Source organism: Bos grunniens, chromosome 2 (assembly GCF_055505025.1).
Source record: "Bos grunniens cultivar Pamir isolate PY7600 chromosome 2, Bosgru_T2T1.0, whole genome shotgun sequence".
Classification (NCBI taxonomy): domain Eukaryota; kingdom Metazoa; phylum Chordata; class Mammalia; order Artiodactyla; family Bovidae; genus Bos; species Bos grunniens.
In genome coordinates, this window is record NC_141166.1 from 75,892,521 (window position 1) to 75,918,821 (window position 26,301).

At 42.6% G+C, this 26,301-nt stretch overlaps 1 protein-coding gene across 11 annotated transcripts in view; it reads left to right on the plus strand.

Moving 5' to 3' along the window:
* Positions 1–26,301, plus strand: part of LOC147378256 (uncharacterized) — a 407,307-nt gene that overhangs the window by 251,340 nt on the left and 129,666 nt on the right. For 5 of the 11 annotated variants that reach the window (XR_015145638.1, XR_015145625.1, XR_015145631.1 and 2 more), the window contains one exon: positions 17,594–18,163. The exons of the other annotated variants lie outside the window; for them this stretch is intronic. The gene's annotated coding sequence lies outside the window, so the exon portion shown is untranslated. Of the gene's footprint in view, positions 1–17,593; positions 18,164–26,301 lie in introns of those variants that run through there. 11 annotated transcript variants of the gene reach the window in all.

Below are 26,301 nucleotides of genomic sequence, written 5' to 3' on the forward strand. Positions count from 1 at the left end.
ATGTTCATTGGAAGGAATGATGCTAAAGCTGAAACTCCAATACTTTGGCCACCTCATGCGAAGAGTTGATTCATTGGAAAAGACCCTGATGCTGGGAGGGATTGGGGGCAGGAGGAGAAGGGGACGAAAGAGGATGAGATGGCTGGATGGCATCACCGACTCGATGAACATGAGTTTGAGTGAACTCCAGGAGCTGGTGATGGACAGGGAGGCCTGGTGTGCTGTGATTCATGGGGTCACAAAGAGTCGGACACGACTGAGCGACTGAACTGAACTGATCTGAACTGAACCAAGAGTGAATAATGAAAAAACAGAAAATTTGAACAGACCAATAATGAGTAAAAAGAAAAGCTCAGGACTAGATAATTTCACCAGTGAATTCTACCAAACATTTAAAGAAGCATTAAAGCCAATCCTTATAAAAAATTGAAGAGAAGGGAAAGTTTCCATTCTCATATTATGAGGCCAGCATGTCTTATGCCAAAGTTAGACAAGGGCATCAAAACCTCAACAAAATACTAGCAAATCAATTTTAACAGCACATTAAAAGGATCATGTACCAGGATCAAAATGGATTTATTCCTAGGACGTCAGGATGGTTTAACATGTGTGAATCAAAAGACCTGATATTCCACGTTAACAAAATGAAGGATAAAAATTATATGATTGTCTTAATAGATACAGAAAAAGCATTTGACAAAGTTCAGCATTATTTTATGGTAAAAATCTCTCAGCAAGTTGGATATAGAAGACATGTACCTCAACATAGTAAAGACCAGTCATAACAAAACCACAGCTAGCTTTATACTTCAGTTCAGTTCAGTTCAGTCGCTCAGTCATGTCCGACTCTTTGCAACCCCATGAATCGCAGCACGCCAGGGCTCCCTGTCCATCACCAACTCCTGGAGTTCACTCAGACTCACATCCATCGAGTCAGTGATGTCATCCAGCCATCTCATCCTCTGTCATCCCCTTCTCCTCCTGCCCCCAATCCCTCCCAGCATCAGAGTCTTTTCCAATGAGTCAACTCTTCACATGAGGTGGCCGAAGTATTGGAGTCTCAGCTTTAGCATCATTCCTTCCAAAGAAATCCCAGGGCTGATCTCCTTCAGAGTGGACTGGTTGGATCTCCTTGCAGTCCAAGGGACTCTGAAGAGTCTTCTCCAACACCACAGTTCGAAAGCATTAGTTCTTCAGTGCTCAGCCTTCTTCGTCAGCTATTCCTCTAAGGTTGAAAACATGATAAGAGTGCCCATTCTCACCACTCTTTTTCAACAGAGTACTAGAAGTCCTAGCTAAAATGATTTAGGCAAAGAATAAGAAGTAAAATAAATCCAAGTTAGAAATAAATAAATAACATTGTCTCTGTTTGCTGATGACATGATCTCCTATATTGAAAATCTTAAAAATTCCAGCAAAAAAAACCTGTTTGAAGCAGTCAACAAATTCTGTAAAGTTTTAGCATACAAAATCAATAGATAAAAGTCAGTTGCATCTATATGATAGCAATGAAACATCTGAAAAAGAAATAAAAAAAATCCCATTTAGAATAGCATAAAAAAACCATACAATAGTTAGGAATGAATTAACTAAAGAGGTGAAAAATGTATATGCTCAAAACTGTAAGACATGGGTGAAAGAAATTGAAGAAGAAACATATGAATGAAAGGTCTCCCATGTTTATGGACTGAAAGAGTTAATGGTAAAATGTTCACACTACTCAACAGTATGTATGGATTCAATGTGATCTCTAACAAATTTTCAGTGACATTTTCCACAGATACAGAAAAAAAAATTCCAAAATTCTTATGGATTCACAAATGACTCCTACTAAGGCAGTCTTAAGAACCAAACTAGAGGCATCATACTTGCTGATTTCAAGCTATAAGTAACACAGCTGTAGTAACCAAATGGTATGATCCTGGCATGAAAACAGATGCAAAGACCAAAGGAAAAGAATCAAGTACCCAGAAATAAACCTACCCGGAGCCAAGACTACTCATTGAGAATGAATATTCATGTGTAAAGGGATGATATTTGGCCCTTATCTTCTGTTACTCATAAAAATTAACTCCAAATGGATTAAGGGCTTGAATGTAAAACTTGGAACTATAACTCCTAGTGGAAAACATAGGGAAAAAGCCCCTTAACATCGTTCTTAGCAATGATATTTTGGATATGACACCAAAATCACCAGCAACAAAAGCAAACACCAGTAATAAGTCCAACTAAAAAGCTTCTGTATAGCAAAAGAAACGAACAAAACGAGAAGGCAACCTATAGAATGGGAGAAAATATTTGCAAACCATATACAGATGGTCCCCAACTTACAATGGTTCAACTTAATGAATTTTTCTTTTTCTTTACGTTGATACAAAAGTGATACACATTCAATAAAAACTACACTTTGAATTTTGATCTTCTATTGGCCTAGCAGTATGCACTATTATATTGTGTCCTGAGACTGGGCTGTGGCACCAAGCCACAGCTCTTAGGCATGTAATCACCAGGGTAAACAACTGATATACTTACAACCGTTCTGTAGCCATACACCTTCAAAACATTATTCAATAAATTATATGAAGTATTCAACACCATTATAAATTAGGCTTTGTGTTAGATGATTTGCCCAACTGTAGGTTAATATAAGTGTTCTGAGTGTCTTTAATGTAGGTCAAGCTAAGCTATGATGTTTGATCATAGTTCAGTTGCTAAGCCATGTCTGACTCTTTGTGACCCCATGGACTGCAGCACGCCAGCCTTCCCTGTCCTTCACTGTCTCCTAGAGTTTGCTCTAATTCATGCCCAGTGAGTTGGTGATGCCATCTTGTGTTGCCCCCTTTCTCCTCTTGCCCTTAATCTTTCCCAGCATCAGGGTCTTTTCCAATGAGTACAGTAGGTTAGGTATTTTAAATGCATTTAGACTTAAGATATTTTGAATTTATGATGAGTTTATTAAGATATAACTCCACTGTAACTTGAGGAATATTTGTGTCTTATAAGGAGTCAATATATAGAAACTCTCACAACTCAGTAGCAAAAAATCAAATAACCTAGTAAAAAGTGGGTCAAGCACCTGAACTTTTGCAGAGGAGACATACAATTGGCCGACAGCTACATGAAAAGGTACTCAACATCACTAATTATCAGGGATATGCAAATCAAAACCACAGTGAGAAATCACCTCACACCTGTTAGAATGGCTATTATCAAAAAGATGAGATAACAAGTCCTGGCAAGTGTTTCTGAGAAAAGGGAAGCCTGGGGTGCTGTTAGTGGGAATATAAACTGGCACAGTCACTGTGGAAAATAGTATGGAGGGTCCTCAAAAAATTAAAATGGAAACTACCACATGATCCAGCAATCCCACTTGTGAGCATTTATTCAAAGGAAATGAAATGAGTATCTTTAAGAGATATCTGCTTTCCCGTGTCCATTGCATTATTTACAATAACCAACACATGGAAATCACATGTTTGTGTATTGACAGATGAATAAGTAAAGAATGAAAAATACATATATTACTTGCCTGTGTGGTTATGGTAGCTTCATAACTGGTTTTTCTATTTCCCACCTCAGATATCTTGCTTCTGAAATTCTGCCTCTACAACCAGTCTTATCTTCTGCAACTACAAGTTTGCTCATCCTTCTACCCTCTTATCAGTCTTACCAGGGGCTCCCCACTGGCTAGAGTTTGGATTTCTAAGCTTGCCAATTCCATCATTCTTCTAGCTGGCCCTGCACCATCTTCCATCAGACTCTGCTCTTGTCAGCTAGAGCATGTGCACCCTTTCACATCTCTGTGCCTTGCCTTGTATGATTCCTTCACCTTGAAAATCTTTTTCCCTGCTTCATCTGTCTCTTGAAATATTTTTTTTTACCCTTTAAATCTCAGTTCAAGCTCCACCATCTTTGTGAAATCTTTTTTTTTTTGATATCTAGTCAGAATTAACTATTTTTTTTTCCACTGTAATTTATAGCTCTGCTGTATCCCCATAACTGCTGTTCCTGACCTCTGGTTGGAAGAGTAGGGGTGGGTGGGGTGGGGTGGACAGAAGGACAAGAGAGTGCTTCCTTAACCTGCCATTTTCTCTACACTCCCAGCCTGGCAGATATTTTTAGCTGACTCTCTCTCTGATGCTCTGGTGGGCTGCTTGGGAATGCCTCTGCCTCGGAACCCCCTGCTGCTCCCTAGATGCAGACTATGCAATTCCGCCCACTCCACGCTGCTCTCCTCCTGGTTCTCTGATGTTCTTCATACACTGTCTTACTATTGGAGGCCTCACGCCCTCCCGGGAAGACCTTGTGGCAGGTTTTAAAATGGACCCGGGCTGGCTTTTCTTTGTGGTCTGCATCTTGTTCCTGTAAAACCTGGGAGATGTGGGCCCATCCCAGCTGTATGCCCTCTTCTTCTGCTGTGTGCCACCCAGATTTCTCTACAGCGCACAGTGTCCCCTAAGTATGGGGGCGATCCTTACACACGTTCAGTGGCCCAGTGGCAGCCCCCACCCAGGTTTAAGGTGACAGAAAGCACATCCTTCCCCTTACATGGCACTGTAGGGAGGCACTCACAGCATCTTAATAATTCTCTTCAAAGCCATCACTTCACAACTCCCCCTTCCTCCACTCTCTTTAAATTTTATCTTCTGAAAGCAAATAAAGGCCCCTGGGTAAAGGACTCAGGAGTTAGGAATCTAGTTCCTAATCACTTCTTATTAATTCTACACTGGAGGCTTGTCTTAGTCTGGGCTGCTGTCACAGAATGCCATTGATTGGGTGGCATGTAAACAGCTGAGATTTATATCCCATACTTATGATGAATGGGTATGAAAGTGAAGGGCTTCCCTGGTGGCTCAGACAATGAAGAGTCTGCCTGCAATGTGGGAGACCCTGGTTTGATCCCTGGATCAGGAAGATCCCCTGGAGAAGAGAATGGCTACCCACTCCAGTATTCTTGCCTGGAGAATGGACAGAGGAATCTGGCGGGCTACAGTTCATGGGGTCACAAAGAATCAGACAGGACTGCAGCAACTAACACTCTCACTTTCACATGATGGATGGGAAGTCCAACAATTAAAGTGCTGGCAGATTTGGTGTCTAGTGAGGACCGCCTTCTGGTTTATAGACAGTTGTCCTCTCTTGGTGTCCTCATATGGCAGAAGGGAGATGAGAACTCTCTGGGGTCTCTTTTATAAGGTCACTAATCCCATTTGTGAAGTCTCTGCTTTCATGACCTAATCACCTCCCAAAGAAAGAAAGTGAAAGTGAAGTCGCTCAGTCATGTCCGACTCTTTGTGACCCCATAAACTGCAGCCTACCAGGGTCCTCTGTGCATGGGATTTTCCAGGCAAGAATACTGGAGTGGGTTGCCATTTCCTTCTCCAGGGTAGAACTCCAGGTCTCCCACATTGCAGTCAGACGCTTTACCATCTGAGCCACCAGGGAAGCCCTCCCTCCCAAAGGCCCCACCTTCTAATACCATCACATTTTGGGTTAGGATTTAACATATGAATTTGAGGGGACACAAGCATTCAGTCTAGAGCAAGGCTGTTCTAAACTCCCATTGCTGTCTGATATCTGTGGTACTGGCATCTCTCTTGGAATAGACAGAATTTCAGGCTTGCATCTTCTTCCAGATGAATGCAAGGCTGAATAGCTGGTGAAGCTCCCCCTACCAAGGCTTCTTAAAGTCTGGACAAAGAAGCTTCCTGATCTCTCTGGAACTGAAAAAATAAAAAGCCAGCAATCATCCTGGTAGAAATAAGTATGTGTAATGATTTACATAATCCAAATGGCTATGAGAACTGAAAAGCAGCTTGTACAAGAGGTTAGGTAGATTCTTGTTAAGAAGTCTAATTCTGTGAAAAGTTGCTGTCTATTTAAACTTCACAAGGAGTGCCTTGTGGAGGAGGCAACTGGAATTGCTGTGTTTTTCAGAGAACAGAGCCTGCTGACTTCACACTTAGGGCTGTCCAAATGCAAATGCAGGGCTGCTGGTAATACCCCAGTGTTGGACACTGTGCTGAAAGCCTGGTAGCTGGTCTCTGAGTCCTAAAGAAAGATATGATCTGGGTACAAGATTAGTGGTCCTGCCTTACGGCATCTCCTGCAAAGTTCCCATTGTTGAGTTTGGGAAACTTAACTCCACACTGGACAAAATGCTGTCTCTAGGACCCAGTGGCTGGCTTCCTGCTGAGGACTTGGGAGGTATGGGAAGGCAGCCATTGTGGTAGAGGGTTGAAATTGTCTCTGTGTATGCTAGCTCATGGGCTTCCCTAGTGGCTCAGTGGTAAAGCATCCACATGCTAATGCTGGAGATGCAGAAGACGCAGATTCAACCCCTGGGTCAGGAAGATCCCTTGGAGAAGGAAATGGCAACCCACACCAGTGTTCTTGCCTGGAGAATCCCATGAACAGAGGAGCCTGGCGGGTTATAGTCCATGAGATGGCAAAGAGTCAGACACAACTGAGTGACTAAACCACAACCACCATATTAACTCATATCCTGAGCTCTTTCCAAATATCCTGTTCTAGTCTCCCTCCATGCATGCAGCTTAGCCATCTTCCGAGCCTTTGGTCAAGTGCCCCTCCTCCGTAAAGCCAGGAAGCCATCTCTCCTTGAGCTCGTGCAGCAGTGTTGCTGTTTCCTTGCCTGCATTGCTGCTGTGCATCGTGTGGGGACGTCTGCTGTTACCTCATGTGCCTTTTGGGAAGAGCTGATGATGTCCACATGAAAGACAAGTGCTCCAGAGAATTCTAGTGAGAGACAAGCCATAAGAAGTTGCATGGGGCCAAGACTCTCCATTGTAGGATTCATTTTTGTTGAGTAATTGAGCCCTGTCCATCTGAGGTTAGAGATAACTGAGTATTCCTTTCATTTCTTTACTTTTAACAGAGGGTAACTGAGCACCAAGAATTTGTCAGGCCCATGGCTAAGCCCCAGAGCACTTCAGGAAGGGCTATGATCCTTGTCCTTCCAAAAACCCAGCCTTGGGTGAAGCTTGGCCTTTGTGTACTTATAATACACATTATGCCTTCATTCAGATCTAGGAGGAGCTTTCTAGCAAGATGAGCACTTGGAGGCTCAAGATGGGCAGCCATTCCCCAGGGGGTGAGGGTGGCAAGGAGACTCTCCCATCAGAAGCAAGGGTGCTGGAGCAAAGAAAGCTGGTGTACAGGAAAGTGAGTAATACAGGAAGGGTGGTGAGAAGAGAGGTTTTTGGCAGCTGCTATGAGTGGGAAGCTTTAAGGAGAGTGACAGATGTCTAAAGAGGATTTCTATGAGGTTTTCTGTGGACTGTTACTTGTAATCCTCCCCTCCCTCCATCAGTGTCCTTTAAGGAAAACATGGTAGATTTGGAGAATGGCAAATACTTTGGATGGCTGGGCTCAGAGTGCTTCACAGTGGTGATGAGAGGGGCAGTTGACCAGAGGCCTGGGCAGCTCACCTGTGTGTTGACATCCTGATCACAGACCATATTTCTCCTTTTATCCTTTGGTTAGAATATGCTTTTAGCAAGATTTATGCATTTTAAATCATTTTTATTTAACTATTTAATCTTTTTTCATATGTTCCATTAGCTAATATTATTATATTTACTTTTGTCCTTTTAAAAAATATTTATTTTTGGTTTCACTGGGTCCTTGTTGCTGCGAGAGGGTTTTCTTCAGTTGCGGTGCGCCTGGTTTCTCATTGTGGTGACTTCTCTTGTTGCGGAGCACAGGCTCTAGGAGCTCAGCCTTCAGTAGTCGCAGCACTCAGACTCAGTAGCCGTGGCTGTCGGGATCCCATGCAGTAGGGATGGCAAATGGGCTTTAGTAGCTCTAAGGCATGTGGAATCTTCCCAGACCAGGTACTGAGTCCATGTTGCTGTATTGACAGGCAGATTCTTATCTACTATACCACCAGGAAAGTCCCTGCTTTTGTCTTTAAAAAAAAAGAATCTGTTGTATTATCTGTTTATTATGATGTATTCTTACTGTTTATTTTATCTTGGCCACCTTTTCTAGTTCTAATGTTTTAAGTATGCAACTTACCACATTTACATTCCAGCATTTTTTTGATTTTGCTGGTATTTCATTCCAGCATGTCTTAAGCTAATGATTACTTATGGCTTTTACCTTTTCAAGATTGTTTTAGTGCTTTTATCTTATTTCATCTTATTACTGTCACAGATAGCTGTGCTGATGTCTGACCTCCTGTCCTACCTGCCTTTCCTTCCTCCCACGGTCTCTGGCAGAGTGGGTGGCCTTAAATCTTTAAAGGGAGAGTTACTGAATGCATGATTCACTCATGTCGAGTCAGTCACTGGGTCCTGGCCATTTTGCCTCCTGAACATTTTAAATCTGTCCTTTCATCCCCCCTGCCAATGTGTTAGTACGGGACACCCCCATCTCTTACCTGGGTCCCTGTACAACCTGCTAATGGCCTCCTGTCTCTTCTCTTCTTTTCTCCCATTTACTCTCCATTCTGCAGCACAGGGATATTTTTAAAATGTAGAAATAGAATACACAAACAACACGCTCCCATTTATTTTTAGCTAATGAGTTAAGATATATAGTCTTTTTTAATAGCAAGAATTAAATATAGGTGCTTCTGATTTGCAAAAATAATTTATGTTAGTTTTAAGTGAGTATTTCTGCCATGGGAAATTTCAAACCCAGATGAAGGTAGAGTGAATAGTGTAATGAACCTTCATGTACCCATCACCTACCTTCCAAGAGCTATTGGCACATCATTTTCAGCAGTTCATTTTCTCATTAATCCCCCTGTTTTTGTTTTGTATTTTCCTTGAATAGTATATGTTTATATCTTATAATACCAAGATATCATGTCCTTTCAGTATGATCATTCTTGAATAAAAACTTGGACTTGTCACTGGCCTGCCTAAGGCCTTTCAGTGTCACTGCAAAGCCAAACGACTGGGTGCAGACACTACAGACAGCACCTGGCAGCCTCTGCTTAGCAGCAGCCTCACCTGTGGCTCTTCATCTCCTTATCCCTCTCACATCCAGTCCAGGGGAACCCCTTGCTTTTCCTCACATTGCCGTCCTCTCTCTCTGCCTGCACGTATTTATACTTGCTAGCATCCTTGTCTGGCAGTCCAGTCTCTCCCACCCTGCTTCATACCCTCTACATCTCTTGTTTCCTTCATGTATTTTAGATCTGGTTTCAAGGTCCCAAACTCTGGGAAGCCATCCCGACTCTCCTTCTTTGACTCTTCTTCCTGCTGCCTTTCTTGCTGTACTCTCTTGCTATAGAATTATTTGCAGTCTTTTGTAATTGCCTTGTTTACATATTTATTTTCCTCCTAGACTCTTGAGTTCCTTGAAGGTAGGATGTGTGCCCCACTCTGTTTCCTTTTAATTATGGGAAATAGTGACTGAAGAGGCAGTTGACCTCATCCTCAGGGATGTTCTGGCTGCTGGGGATTGGGATGCTTCTGACACCTCTCTCTCACCCATTCATCCCACATGTCAGCATTCATTGTCATTCACATGTCACCATTTACTGCCCTCCTCTTGGAACAACTTTGGTGAGAAGTGAAGGCAAGCCAGAGTATCCATGGATCCACCCTCCCTGCTCTTCTGCCAAGTTGGGGACTTTCTGAGGCGTGAGAGGTGTGTGCAGCCTCCACAGTGTGGGCTGCTCTGTGCCCCATCCTTGCCCTGGGATGTGGGGACTAGAGAGCACAGGCTGGGTCTGCACCTGGAGAAGGTGACAAGCAGAGTCATAGCCTGGCTCTTCCTACAAATGTCCAAGGCTGCCTTCCGGAAGTCGGTCAGCAAGTTTGACAAATGGCTCACCAGTCTCTATGGAACTGCTTTTTCTTAGAGGCATAAATGTTATATTGTTTGCCGTTTTGTCCTTTGTGTAAGAACTGAGCCTGTTCCTCAGTGGGGCTGTCTCTCATCTGCTTGCCTTATACACATTCATATCAGGATGGATTAGTCTAGTGAATGGTCTCTCTGCTTCTCCAAGATAGGGCAGACTTTTCCACCCACACGTAATCTCTTTCCTGAGAATATTGTCCAAAAACTAGGTCATCTATTGTAAAGGAAATTAGGCAGTAATTAAATTTAACTGGAAGCTACAGTATTGGTGGTTTCATTTTAGAGGGAATGCGCCTCTTCCCTAATGACTTTATTGCTACAGTTACAGAAGCTTTTTTTTTTGACAAAGAGTGGTGGAGGAAGAGGTTGTATTTTGTTAGATGATGATTTCTGGACTTCCATTTCTAAAAAAAAATTTTTTATTATAGTTGATTTACAAGGTTGTGTTATTTTCTCTTATAGAGCAAAATGACTCATTTATTCATATATACACATTCTTTTCCATTATGGTTTATCACAGGATATTGAATATAGTTCCCTGTGCTATAACTTGCTGTTTATCTATTCTATATATAATAGTTTGCATCTGCTAATCCCAAGCTCTGAGTGTTTCACTCCTTCATACCCCCATTCTCTTGGCAACTACAAGTCTTTTCTCTATGTCTGTAAGTCTGTTTTGTACATATGTTGATTTGTGTCCTGTTTTGGATTCCACATGTAAATGATGTCATATGGTATTTATCTTTCTCTTTTTTGTACTTGAATTGTTAATCAGCAGAGTCATACCTTCAAGGGAAAGTTCTGTTTCTTTGTCCCATTTTTGAGTCAACCTGATGGAAGCCGACATAATTCCCCCTCATGGTCATTTGGCTCAGCTGCTTCAGGATGGGATATCTTTTGGCAAATGATCCATGTAGACAGACAAGTCCAGGCTAAGAAAAAAGCAGCTCTTTTGGGTGGGCTGCAGTCGATTGTCACTGCTGGCTGGGAAAGTAGTGACCTCCTACTGTCTCCTCTCTTTATTTTATGATTGGAAAGGGCTATGAGAGGTGAGTCCTGCAGAAGGCAGCCCACTAGGAATGTGGCAGAGCTGGTGGACGGACCCAGGTTCTGGAAGGGCCCTGTCGTTGACCCAGGACAAGGCTCCACATTCAGCCACTTGCCACCTTGGGGCCTGAGGTCAGGGCAGCCAGGGGCAGTTGAATTCCTTCATGCCCATAGGAAATGCTGAGTGAGTGCTTGCTGAGTGACAGAGCTGCTGTTGGACAACCTAGCCATATCCTCCATATGTGGGTTACGTGGCCTTCTCACATTTTCTTTAGATCCAGATCCACTTAGATCACCCATAATGACCGTCTGTTATATCATCCATGCCATCACCTGGGCAGCAGTCCCAAAGCACTTGGGGCTCATCACTTGCTTTCTTCCCTGTCTTTCCCCTAAAGACAGGCAAGATCCTTCTTGACTTAACACCAGGCTTCCTTCTCTTGCTTCCTCTGCTCAATCATTGTAGACAAATCAACCAGGCAAAGACCATTAAGGGCTTCTCTATGTCTCGGCAGGGAAAGAATCCTCCTGCAGTGCAGGAGACATGGGTTCAATCCCTGGGTCAGGAAGATCCCCTAGAGAAGGAAATGGCAATCCACTCCAGTATTCTTGTCTGGAAAATACCATGGACAGAGGAGGCTGGTGGGGTACAGTTCATGTGGTTGCAAAAGTCAGACATTTCTTAGCAACAAACCACCACAGGGAAGCAGGCAATGGCACCCCACTTCAGTACTTTTGCCTGGAAAATCCCATGGATGGAGGAGCCTGGTAGGCTGCAGTCCATGGGGTTGCTAAGAGTCAGACACGACTGAGCAACTTCACTTTCACTTTTCACTTTCATGCATTGGAGAAGGAAATGGCAACCCACTCCAGTGTTCTTGCCTGGAGAATCCCAGGGATGGGGGAGCCTGGTGGGCTGCTGTCTATGGGGTCGCACAGATTCGGATATGACTAAACTGACTTAGCAGCAGCAGCAGCAGCAAACCACCACAGACCATTAAAGTTCCCAGAGGTGCCCAATCCCATTGTCCCGTGGATTCTTCACTGGGGCTATTATCATTAGTGTTTGTGAGGAAAACTTATCATTAAAAGCTGGCTATGTTCTAAAAAGGTAATTTATTTCTTCTGAAGGCCCACAAACGTGGTCTGATGACCTTTTCCTAATAAGTTACTTTTCATGCAGTGACTATCTCTTCTTTAATTAGACAGTGCAGGGGACCAGGCAGCCCCCCAGTGATTTGTTCTGTGTCTGTGTGGAAGTCCCCCAGCCTCACCTGGGGACTTCGCCAAGGAGGATGACACAGGGATTGTGTCTCAAACCCTGTCTTGCTCTGTACACGTGAAGCTCTGGGAGAGCTGGACAGTTTTCCTAAACAAGGGGAAAACCATAAGCAGAGTAACACTTCTGTTCCAGAGATTCCTTAAAGAGTCAAGAAGGATCCCACTGAGCACATTGTAGCTGGTTAATAAGGAATCCAAGTATAATGGGTCCATATATAACCTGCTCCCACATTCTGTCAATATATAATTACCACATATTTTCCAATCTGCCCCAGGAGACGTGCTAGGTAAAATTGATTGAGAAGAAAATAATGGTGCTGGCTGTGCAATATATTAGGTTGATACCTGTGAATATTTGAGCAGGCTCCTTGCAGGTTGGTTGGAAGGGCCCGGATGCTCTCAGTACAGATAAAGAAAAGTGACTGTTTAAGTTCTTTGTTCTCTTAAGTACCTCTGTACACACAAGTCTGTGCAGCATGAAGAACATGTAAATCTATAAGATTCCCTCTCTTAGGCGTCAGAGGTCTTACTGGACGTGACCAAGGGAAGCCCTAGTTGTGTGAGAAACTCGCTTGCCTCCATCTGCTCCTGATGCTAGGGGCAGCACTGGAGGCTTTTTCTCTCATATTGGAGTTGGAGGGGGCCTTGGGAGGGCCCTGTGGTTCTGGAGTTAGTGTTATGCGGCTTTCAAGAAACCAGTCACCAAGCTCTGTTTTGCCATCTTTCTTCTTCCTTGTTGGGGAAAAAGAATATTTGGAAAATGGAAATAGAATAGTCACTTAGAATAGTGACTATTCTAAATAGTCACTTAGAATCGCACTATTTTACTTGAAAAGAAAAAACTCTTTTTGGATACTATCTTTCAGTTTTGTTCTTATAAAAAATAATATACCTATAGAGGCATCCCTGGCAGTTCAGTGGTTAAGACACCATGCTTCCACTGCAGAAGGCACAGATTCAGTCCCTGGGTGGGGGACTAAGATCCTGCATGCCACATGTGGCCTAAACATAGAAAAAATATGTGTATATACATATATGTTTTTATAGTTACAATTAGTATCAATATAGTTTTTGGAATTCTGATCTTTCTCCCCACATAACATATCATATTTCCCCCATGTTTTACTCAGATTTCACACTAGTCATCCTAAAGTTAGGCTGCCTAACATTTCATTATAATGATATATCAGAATTTAAGTAAGCATAGATATGTCTCTGAGGGACCAAACACAATGATGACTCTTGTTTATGTATTAATTTGCCTGTTAATTCATTCATTGAACAACACTTTTCAAGCATCTATTGTGCGCCACTGCTGGAGAGAAGGAGATAAATAAAACATAGTTATTGCCTTTAAGGAACTCCTGTCAGGTAACATGGAAACTAAGGATGATCATTAAAAGAGAAATAGTTTTTTTCTGCTCACAGTACTTCTGATAGCAAATGCATGGAAGGTTTTCATATACCAGCCAATTTCCAACTCTCTGGACACCAATTGGGTTTCCTACAATTCAGTTCTGACACTATCTGAATTTAGCACAGACATCACAAGTTCAGGGCTCAGTCCCACAACACTATCCCCTACTTCAGATGCCAATCACAAGAATAGGCTTTCCACACTTCTCACTTGACCTGTTATAATTTGGGGGTTCTCATAGCCCTCTCCACTGCCACTGCAGATGGTGATTGCAGTCATGAAATTAAAAGATGCTTACTCCTTGGAAGGAAAGTTATGAGCAACCTAGATAGTATATTGAGAAGCAGAGATATTACTTTGCCACCAAAGGTCTGTTTAGTTAAGGCTATGATTTTTCCAGTGGTCATGTATGGATGTGAGAGTTGGACTGTGAAGAAAGCTGAGCACTGAAGAATTGATGCTTTTGAACTGTGGTATTGGAGAAGACTCTTGAGAGTCCCTTGGACTTCAAGGAGATCCAACCAGTCCATCCTAAAGGAGATCAGTCCTGGGTGTTCATTGGAAGGACTGATGCTGAAGCTGAAACTCCAATACTTTGGCCACCTCATGCAAAGAGCTGATTCATTGGAAAAGACCCTTATGCTGGGAGGGATTGGGGGCAGGAGGAGAAGGAGACGACAGAGGACAAGATGGCTGGATGGCATCACTGACTCGATGGATGTGAGTTTGAGTGAACTCTGGGAGTTGGTAATGGACAGGGAGGCCTGATATGCTGGGATTCATGGGGTCGCAAAGAGTCAGACACAACTGAGTGACTGAACTGAACTGAACTGAACTTATAGCCCTCTCCTCAGGCTTGATAATTTGCTATAATGGCTTACAGAACTCAGGGAAATACTTTACTTATGATTATGAGTTTATTATAGAGGATGGAGCTCTGGAATGTTACCAAACTCAGATTTAGCAGCTTGACACTCAAAAGCCAAATTCAAGAGGCAAATGTTGGCAAAATGGAAAATTGCTTTAATCAGAAAAGCTGGTAATCTGGGGGAGAAGGTAGACTCATGTCCTAAGATCAACTCCAAAGATTCTGCTCAGCCATGCTAAAAGGGGGAAAGAATCTCAGTCAGTCCTCAAGGCAGGAGGTCAAGCTGTGTTTCATTCTCCATGGTGTGCACACTGGCTGACTCCTCATGATCTTTCCTCAGACATTATCTTGTCCCTTCATGATCTGCCTGCAGAATTGCTAAGGGGGCTGCTGGAGGTATCTCTACCCCCAGCTAGTCATTCTTTAACTACTAAATACTTCATTCTTCTTTTAATCTAGGAAAACCATCAAGGCATGGTGTGTTATAGTTTTTTATATGTAGGTCTTTTGTTTCTTTAGGTAGATATATTCATAAATATTTTATTCTTTTCATTACAATGGTGAATGGAATTGTTTCCTTAATTTCTCTTTCTGTTTTCTCATTGATAGTGTATAGGAATGCAAGGGATTTCTGTGTGTTGATTTTATATCCTGCAACTTTACTATATTCATTGATTAGCTCTAGTAATTTTCTGGTGGAGTCTTTAGGGTTTTATATGTAGAGGATCATGTATACAGAAAACTATAAAACACTGGTGAAAGAAATCAAAGAGGACACAAATAGATGGAGAAATATACCATGTTCATGGATTGGAAGAATCAATATAGTGAAAATGAGTATACTACCCAAAGCAATCTATAGATGCAATGCAATCCCTATCAAGCTACCAACAGTATTTTTCAGAGAACTAGAACAAATAATTTCACAATTTGTATGGAAATACAAAAAACCTTGACTATCCAAAGCAATCTTGAGAAAGAAGAATGGAACTGGAAGAATCAACCTGCCTGACTTCAGGCTCTACTATAAAGCCACAGTCATCAAGACAGTATGGTGCTGGCACAAAGACAGAAATATAGATCAATGGAACAAAATAGAAAGCCCAGAGATAAATCCATGCACCTATGGACACCTTATCTTTGACAAAGGAAGCAAGAATATACAGTGGAGAAAAGACAATCTCTTTAACAAGTGGTGCTGGGAAAACTGGTCAACCACTTGTAAAAGAATGAAACTAGAACACTTTCTAACACCGTACACAAAAATAAACTCAAAATGGATTAAAGATCTAACCGTAAGACCAGAAACTATAAAATTCCAAGAGGAGAACATAGGCAAAACACTCTCCGACATATATCACAGCAGGATCCTCTATGACTCACCTCCCAGAGTAATGGAAATAAAAGCAAAAATAAACAAATGGGACCTAGTTAAAATTTAAAGCTTCTGAACAACAAAGGAAACTATAAGCAAGGTGAAAAGACAGCCTTCAGAATGGGAGAAAATAATAGCAAATGAAGCAACTGTCAAACAACTAATCTCAAAAATATACAAGCAACTCCTACAGCTCAATTCCAGAAAAATAAACAACCCAATCAAAAAATGGGCCAAAGAACTAAATAGACATTTCTCCAAAGAAGACATACAGATGGCTAACAAACACATGAAAAGATGCTCAACATGCAAATCAAAACCACAATGAGGTACCATTTTCGCCAGTCAGAATGGCTGTGGTCCAAAAGTCTACAAGCAATAAATGCTGGAGAGGGTATGGAGAAAAGGGAACCCTCTTACACTGCTGGTGGGAATGCAAACTAGTACAGCCACTATGGAGAACAGTGTGGAGATTCCTTAAAAAACTGGAAATAGAACTGCCTTATGACCCAGCAATCCCACTGCTGGGCATACACACCAAGGAAACCAGAATTGAAAGACACACATGTACCCCGATGTTCATTGCAGCACTGTTTATAATAGCCAGGATGTGGAAGCAACCTAGATGTCCATTAGCAGATGAATGGATAAGAAAGCTGTGGTACATATACACAATGGAGTATTACTCAGCCATTAGAAAGAATACATTCGAAACAGTTCTAATGAGGTGGATGAAACTGGAGCCTATTATACAGAGTGAAGTAAGCCAGAAAGAAAAACACCAATACAGTATGCTAACACATATATATGGAATTTAGAAAGATGGTAACGATAACCCTGTATGCAAGACAGCAAAAGAGACACAGATGTATAGAATAGTCTTTTGGACTCTGTGGTAGAGGGCGAGGGTGGGATGATATGGGAGAATGGCATTGAAACATGTAAATTATCGTATATGAAATGAATACCAGCTCAGGTTAGATGCATGATACAAGATGCTCAGGGCTGGTGCCCTGGGATGATCGAGAGAGATGGGGAGGAAAGTGGGAGGGGGGTTCAGGATGGGGAACACATGTACACCCATGGCAGATCCATGTCAATGTATGGCAAAACCGATACAATATTGTAAAGTAATAAGTAAATAAATATATTAAAAAAATAAATTAAAAAGTTGAAGCTAAAAAAAAAAAAAAAGGCGTGGTGTGTATTTAGGAGCATAAATCAGAAGTTAGGTTAAATTGCCTAGTGATCTCATTCCTATAATAAGGTTCTCTGAAAGTTAGAGGGCAACAGAAATAAGCAAACAGGAAAAGGGAAAAAGAACTGCTTTCAGGAACAGCCAGATGGAAGAAATGCACAGGGCAAGGTGTCTGGGAAGGAACTTCCATGCCCTCACTAATCACTTTCCCAGCACCTTGATGTGTTCACCAACCAATAAGCTCTTAGAACATTGTGGTTTAGTGTTTTTGTGGAGGTTCCATTACATAGGCAGGTCTGATTAAATCATTGGCCACTGGCTCAATCCCTGTCCCTTTTACCCTACCTGGAGGCTAGGGGTGGGGCTTAAAGTTCTAACCTTCTAATCCCATGCACAGTTGGTTCCTCCTGAAAACAGCTTCCATCCTCTGAGAGTCATCTCATCAGGGTAAACTCGGGTGTGGTTGAAAGGGCTTATTATAAATAACTCTGCTGTCACTCAGGGAATTGTAAGGATTTTAGGAGTTTTGTGCCAGAAACTAGAGATGGAGACCAAATATACTGTTTCTTATAGGATAATGTCAAAGCCATCCAAGAAGATGCACTTGAGGACACCACTACGTGCTGTCTGTGGCTGTGGCTCCATGGTTTAAAGGATGGAGGAGTTTTCTCACTTGGAGTCATCAGAGTAGGTCTGGACCTTGGCAGACAAGTGTGTGTGTGGGGGTCAGCACATGCAGATAGGGGTACCATGTGAGGAATGGGCATGACTCACTCTAACTCGGAATGACTGCTTTGTTGCCAAACTGGGACATGCATGAGAGTGAGGAAAGATTTCACTTTATGAAGATTTACCAGAGATGCGTTGTAATTGGTCCTTCTCAGTGGAATCCTCGTATCAGAACCACAGCTGGGGGTGGAGTAGGGGGATGCTTGTTAAAGTGCAGCTTTAAGGCCACTGCCTTCCTCCCAACAGGTCAGAGAGGCCTGGGACTCTGCATTTTAACAAGCACCAATTAAGTCTGATGTGGAGAGTTCATGGACTACATCTTTTAAAAATTAGGAGCCCACTTACATTTATTTTTAAAACTTTTCACTATGGAAATCTTTGAATAAACATTACGAATGACAGCAAAATAAAGAATCCCATATACGTTTATTCAGTTCCAACAATTAACAACACATTTTCCTAATGTTGTTTTATCTGCTTATCCCTTTCTCTATTTTTTTTTTTAAGGCTTTGGTGTTTAAAGTGATTTTCAGATTTATTTCATCCATCTCTAACATGGACTTTTTTTTTTTAATGTGATCATGATACCATTATCATACCTAGCAAAATTAATAATAATCTTTAACATTCTCTAATACTCCATCATTGTTCAGATTTCCCTAATTGTCTCCAAAATGTCCCTTTAGAGTTATATTGTGAGGATCCAAAAAAAAAAAAAAAAAGACTCACATACTGTTTTTGGTTGTTTTATTTCTTAAATCTTAGACTTAAAAAAAAATCTATGCTCTATATTTATTGAATACATTGGTCATATGGCCTACACAATTTCACCAATCACATCTTGAATTAATACTGATCTAGTCTTTCTTATTTAAGTTATTAAGTGTATTTCTTTCTGAAGAATTCTACTATGGATTTGGTTAGCCCCTGCATAGACTCACAGTCACCGGTTTTACCAAACTCAGGTTTGGCTGCTTGCCACTCAAAAGTCAATACTTAGGAGACAAGTATTGGTTGGAAAGGAAAGGTCATGTTGTTCAGGAGGCTAGCAACCTGGGGAGAAGGTGGACTCTTGTCCAAAAGCTAACTTCAAACTGCCAATCATCAAGCAAGAACTTTTAAAGAGGGGTTTCAGGGGTTTACAGGTGGAGGGAGGTGGATATGTGCAGAACAGCACTGTCAGCTTTGACAATCATCTTGAAGTTAGTCATGCAGTGGTCTGATCAGCATTCTCTTGGTTGTTTTAAATACAGTTAACCTTCAGGTCCAGGGTTTGTTTCCATTTCCTTGAGACTAGTTCTTGAAATTGGGTAAGATGGAGCAGCTTTTATCATGGCTACAATCTGGTCATCATATGTTTAACTTTTCCCACCTGCTGGGGGTTTCAGTATCTATCAAATAGCTCAAAGGATATAGCTGAGAATATCATCTATAGCTTTTGAGGAGGCACTAAAGGTCTGCAACTATGTTTAATGGCTAAACTATTATTATTTTGTCCTGTTTGCTTTTCTTTGCTTCTGCATGTTTTTAATTTCTGATTAAATTTGTTCTTGGCTAAAGTTTTTCTACAGATAAGAGGCAGGCTGAGAACATGGAAGGGGGTGCAGTGTCTGTCCTTGGAAGGCCCCATGGAGTCCTGTCCTCATTACATTGTGGATAAAGATATGGGTCATATGGTGAAAAAGATGTCTAGGGAGACTTTGTTCACTCATATTCATTCCATTGTTTATTCATTTTTTCCAATAAATTGGTGTTAATATGTGGCAGTCACCCTACAGATTCAATGATGTGAAAGAAAGTTCCTGTCTTCAAGGTGTGTTAACATGAAATCTACCCAGGCTAGTGGGAGTGCAGTGATTCTGGATGCTGGCTCCACAGGTATTTAGGGAGGAGGTATGTGGAGTTAGATATCATTTTCCCCATCTTTATATACTTGTTAGTTCTGGGCTTTATCATGACTTTTAAGACCATGCTAACTCATTATGGTAAGTAAAATAGTACAAAGTTGAATAAACACAGAATTGACAGTTCCCCCCCCACCCCCACCCCACACCCTACATTGTCTTATGGGCTTCCCTCATAGTTCAGTTGGTAAAGAATCTGCCTGGAATGCAGGAGACCCTGGTTCGATTCCGGGGTCAGGAAGATCCCCTGTAGAAGGGATAGGGTACCCACTCCAGTACTCTTGGGCTTTGCTTGTGGCTCCGCTGGTAAAGAATCCACCTGCAATGTGAGGATACCTGGGTTTGATCCCTGGGTTGGGAAGATCCCTTGGAGAAGGGAAAGGCTACCTGCTCCAGTATTCTGGCCTGGAGAACTCCATGGAGTGTATAGTCCATGGGGTTGCAAAGAGTCGGACACGACTGATAGATTTTCACTTTCCATCTGCTTATAATCTCAACTTCAGAAGTCATTAACATCAATAATTTGGTGTGTCCTCCATGTCTTGAAGCCAAATCTTATGAACCAGGAGGCTGAGGTGGGCACGGGAGAGGTTCCTTGCTCCAGAGGACTCCTGGGGTAATGGGGCCATGGGAGCCCTGTGGGACCTTGAGATGGACAGCAGTGTGTTCACATCTGCTGGGACTTGTGGCCATAATGTGGCCCAGGGGAGATGAGTTAGGCTGCTAGCTATGGGACTGGAGACAGGGCACATATATAACAAAGGCAGTGAGGCACGTCCTTTTTGCACTGGGTATTCTTGACCCCACTACTGGCCATCACCTCCACTTGCCACATGCAGTGCACTAACCAAGGGCTCCCATTTGGTGTGCTCATGCAGCCCTTTGGTGGACTGGCAGAGCTGCCTTCAGGCACCCCCTCAACATGGTTCATGTGTCAGCGTCCAGGCCCAGCAGGAATGAGGATTATTAATTTAGTAGCAGATGGGTCTGGGAGGGGAGTGGCAACGTGTATACATTTCCTGGCCCAGTAACCTTGGAGGATGGAGGCCATGAGGGCCCAGACAGCTTGTGATACCACAAGAGCCGAAGCAGTAGCATCAGAGATAAAACCACCTGACTATGTGCCAGGCACTGTGCTAGGTACATCAGATAAAAACTTGGCAGTTGGAAGTATCTGGGTTCAAGCTCTGGCAACAAAGGTCTGTCTAGTCAAGGCTATGATTTTTCCAGTGGTCATGTATGGATGTGAGACTTGGACTATGAAGAAAGCTGAGTGCCCAAAGAATTGATGCTTTTGAACTGTGGTGTTGGAGAAGACTCTTGAGAGTCCCTTGGACTGCAAGGAGATCCAACCAGTCCATCCTAAAGGAGATCAGTCCTAGGTGTTCATTGGAAGGACTGATGTTGAAGCTGAAACTCCAATACTTTGGCTACCTGATGTGAAGAGCTGACTCATTGGAAAAGACCCTGATGCTGGGAAAGATTGAGGGCAGGAGGAGAAGGGGACAACAGAGTATGAGATGGTTGGATGGCATCACCAACTCAATGGACATGAGTTTGGGTGAACTTCGGCAGTTGGTGATGGACAGGGAGGCCTGGCGTGATGTGGTTCATGGCCACAAAGAGTCGGACATGACTGAGTGACTGAACTGAACTGAACTGAAACTCTGGCTTTACCACCTATGTGATCCTGGACCAGTGACTATAAACCATTCTGAGCTCTGTTTCTGCATGTGTGAAATGGGATGGGTGATACCAGCCTTATCCACCCCCAGGGCTAATGAAATGAGTGATTATACCCAAGGCACCTAGCACAATGCCTGGCACATAGGTGGTTTTTGTTATATTATGACATTATCTCATGGGTCCATCCTAAGGCTGTGAAGCAGAAGAGATTTGCGACCACATGGCCCTTAGGTAGGAGGTTGTCAAATTGTCCCAGGGTTGGCAGGGAATGATTCCCAGGCAGCTGGGAATGATTCCTAGCTAACATCAACTTCCCTCTTCTCTTCCTCTCTTATCCCCCAGGCTGGCTGTTGCTCTTTATTTTACTGTTCACCCCTGCCATGCGATCTTTGATGTATGTTTTAATGAGATCTCACCCAGGGTAAGGTTTGGCTTCAAGGCTTGCATTTCATGTTTGTCTGCCTGTCATTCCATCAGGCTTGACAATGATGGACACCCACCATGTGTCCAATGTAGCCCTTGGCTTGTTATGATCCATGCCTTGGTGCTCAAAAGGGCACTGTATTTATAGCATTGTGTCTGTCTCCTGCCTTAACCTTGAAATGGTGCCTTTATTTTGTTAACCCTCTTGGGGATTAGCTGGATGACTCATCTTTTTTTCACCCTGTCCCATTTCTTTGCAAATGATATCTCTTTGCCTCCATGGTAGGATTCTGTCTTTTCCACTCACTCACATGCTAACTGGAAACATTGCCTAAAGGGATGGCAGGCTATCTGAGAGTAGAATATAACAGGGATTCTTGGTCTGTTTTCCCTGAAGCAGTTATTTATGCATGGGATTGGGGACAGGAGGAACCACTAAATAGCCATCTTTTTCCTTGGAAGGGAGAGATGTTGACCCTGTTAATATTAAATCACTTGCTGCAGGTTCTTGCTTGGGGTTTTCTGGAGTTCGCCAACTCTTTCTGGTTCCTGGATGCTAAGTTGTTAAATCAGGGTCCCTGTTGGACTTCCCGTTATTTGCTAGGGTTTGCTGGAACAATGTGTGGTGGACCAGATATAGCTGAGGGGGAAGGCATACAGAAAATTCTCTAGTGGCTTCTCTCTTATAATTATTTTTAGGATAGTGTGTTGGCATATTGGTTGTTAAGACTATGTTGAAAATGAAACTTTGTGACTCAAATTGGGACTTGAACCTACCGTCTTTTAACTAAGGTCACACTTGGTCTCAAGGCTTAATGAAGCTCAGATTCTTGATGTCTCATTGCAGAAAGAATTCAGTATTCAAAGAGACAGAGTGTTCATAATAGGTAAGAAGTAGATTTATTTAGAGAGAAACACACTCCACATACTGTGTGTTTGGGGGCAATCTCAGAAGGCAAGAGCAGCACCAGGGTATGGGATTGTCAGTTTTTATTTGTTGTTGTTCAGTTGAACAATTGTGTCTGACTCTTTGAGACCCTATGGACTGCAGCATTCCAGGCCTCCCTGTCCTTCACCATCTCCCAGAGTTTGCTCAAACTCATGTCCATTGAGTTGGTGATGCCATCCAATCATCTCATCCTTTGTCATCCCCTTCTCTTCCTGCCTTCAATCTTTCCCAGAATCAGGGTCTTTTCCAATGAGTCAGCTCTTTGCATCAGGTAGCCAAAGTATTACAGCTTCAGCTTCAGTATCAGACCCTCCAGTGAATATTTAGGACTTCCTGAATATTTGAAAGGATTTCCTTTAGGATTGACTGGCTTGTTCTCCTTGCAGTCCAGGGAACTATCAAGAGTCTTCTCCAGCACCACAGTTCGAAGGCACCATTCTTTGGCTCTCAGCCTTTTTTATTGTCCAGCTCTCATATCCATACATGAGTACTGGAAAAATCATAGATTTGAATAGATGGAACTTTGTAGGCAATGGCTCTGCTTTTTGATATGCTGTCTAGGTTTGTCATTGCTTTTTCACAAGGAGCAAGCATCTTTTAATTTCATGACTGGAATCACCATCCACAGTGATTTTGGAGCCCAAGAAAATAAAGTCTCTCACTATTTCCATTGTTTCCCCATCTATTTGCCATGAAGTAATGGGACCAGAAATTGAAGAAAGTAGGGAAGACCACTAGACCATTCAGGTATGACCTAAATCAAATCCTTTATGATTATACAGTGGAAGTGAGAAATAGATTTAAGGGCCTAGATCTGATAGATAGAGTGCCTGATGAACTATGGAATGAGGTTCATGACATTGTACTGGAGACAGAGATCAAGACCATCTCCATGGAAAAGAAATGCAAAAAAGCAAAATGGCTGTCTGGGGAGGCCTTACAAATAGCTGTGAAAAGAAGAGAAGTGAAAAGCAAAGGAGAAAAGGAAAGATATAAGCATCTGAATGCAGAGTTCCAAAGAATAGCAAGAAGAGATAAGAAAGCCTTCCTCAGCAATCAATGCAAAGAAATAGAGGAAAACAACAGAATGGGAAAGACTAGAGATCTCTTCAAGAAAATTAGAGATACCAAGGGAACATTTCATGCAAAGATGGGCTCGATAAAGGACAGAAATGGTATGGACCTAACAGAAGCAGAAGATATTAAGATGCGGTGGCAAGAATACACAGAAGAACTGTACAAAAAAGATCTTCACGACCCAGATAATCATGATGGTGTGATCACTGACCTAGAGCCAGACATCCTGGAATGTGAAGTCAGGTGGGCCTTAGGAAGCATCACCAGACTGGAAAAAGTCAGTTTTCATTCCAATCCCAAAGAAAGGCAATGCCAAAGAATGCTCAAACTACCGCACAATTGCACTCATCTCACACGCTAGTAAAATAATGCTCAAAATTCTCCAAGCCAGGCTTCAGCAATATGTGAACCGTGAACTTCCTGATGTTCAAGCTGGTTTTAGAAAAGGCAGAGGAACCAGAGATCAAACTGCCAACATCCGCTGGATCATGGAAAAAGCAAGAGAGTTCCAGAAAAACATCTATTTCTGCTTTATTGACTATGCCAAAGCCTTTGACTGTGTGGATCACAATAAACTGTGGGAAATTCTGAAAGAGATGGGAATACCAGATCACCTGACCTGCCTCTTGAGAAATGTGTTTGCAGGTCAGGAAGCAACAGTTAGAACTGGACATGGAACAACAGACTGGTTCGAAATAGGAAAAGGAGTATGTCAAGGCTGTATATTGTCACCCTGCTTATTTAACTTCTATGCAGAGTACATCATGAGAAACGCTGGACTGGAAGAAACTCAAGCTGGAATCAAGATTGCCGGGAGAAATATCAGTAACCTCAGGTATGCAGATGACACCACTCTTACAGCAGAAAGTGAAGAGGAACTAAAAAGCCTCTTGATGAAGGTGAAAGTGGAGAGTGAAAAAGTTGGCTTAAAGCTCAACATTCAGAAAACGAAGATCATGGCATCCGGTCCCATCTCTTCATGGGGAATAGATGGGGAAACAATGGAAACAGTGTCAGACTTTATTTTTTTGGGCTCCAAAATCACTGCAGATGGTGACTGCAGCCATGAAATTAAAAGACGTTTACTCCTTAGAAGGAAAGTTATGACCAACCTAGATAGCATATTGAAAAGCAGAGACATTACTTTGCCAACAAAGATCCGTCTAGTCAAGGCTATGGTTTTTCCTGTGGTCATGTATGGATGTGAGAGTTGGACTGTGAAGAAGGCTGAGTGCTGAAGAATTGATGCTTTTGAACTGTGGTGTTGGAGAAGAGTCTTGAGAGTCCCTTGGACTGCAAGGAGGTCCAACCAGTCCATTCTGAAGGAGATCAGCCCTGGGATTTCTTTGGAAGGAATGATGCTGAAGCTGAAACTCCAGTACTTTGGCCACCTCATGCGAAGAGTTGACTCATTGGAAAAAACTCTGATGCTGGGAGGGATTGAGGGCAGGAGGAGAAGGGGACAACAGAGGATGAGCTGGCTGGATGGCATCACTGACTCGATGGACGTGAGTCTGGGTGAACTCTGGGAGTTGGTGATGGACAGGGAGGCCTGGCGTGCTGCGATTCATGGGGTTGCAAAGAGTCAGACACGACTGAGCGACTGAACTGAACTGAACTGAATGGGACCAGAGGCCATGATCTTGATATTATGAATGTTGAGTTTTAAGCCAGCTTTTTCATTCTCCTCTTTCACCTTCACATGAGGCTCTTTCAGTTTTCTTAGGTTTTTGCCATAAGGGTGGTATCATCTGCATATCTGAGGTTATTGGTATTTCTTCCAGCTATCTTGATTCCAGCTTGTGCTTCATCTAACCCGGCATTTGCATGATGTACTCTGCATGTAAGTTAAATAAGCAGAATGACAATATACAGCCTTGACGTCGTCCTTTCTCAGTTTGGAACTGGTCTGTTGTCCCATGTTTGGTTCTAAATGTTGCCTCTTGACCTGCATACACTTTTTGCAGGAGGCAGGTAAAGTGAAAGTGAAGTCAGTCAGTCATGTCCAACTCTTTGGGATCCCATGACTGCAGCCTACCAGGCTCCTCCTTCCATGGCATTTTCCAGGCAAGAGTACTGGAGTGGGTTGCCATTTCCTTCTCCAGGGGATCTTCCTCACCCATGGATCAAACCTGGGTCTCCCGTATTGCAGGCAGGGAGGCAGGTAAGGTGGTCTGGTATTCCCATCTCTTTCAGAATTTTCCACAATTTGTAGTGATCTACACAGTCAAAGGCTTTAGTGTAGTCAGTGAAGCAGAAGTAGATATTTTTCTGGAACTCTCTTGCTTTTTCATGATCCAAGGGATGTTGGCAATTTGATCTCTGGTTCCTCTGCCTTTTCTAAAACCAGCTTGAACATTGGAAGTTCTCAGTTCAACTACCATTGAAGCCTAACTTGGAGAATATTGAGCATTACTTTGCTAGCATGTGAAATGAGTGCAGTTGTGTGGTAGTTTGAATATTTTTTGGCATTGCCTTTCTTTGGGATTGGACTGAACATTGGCCTTCTCCTG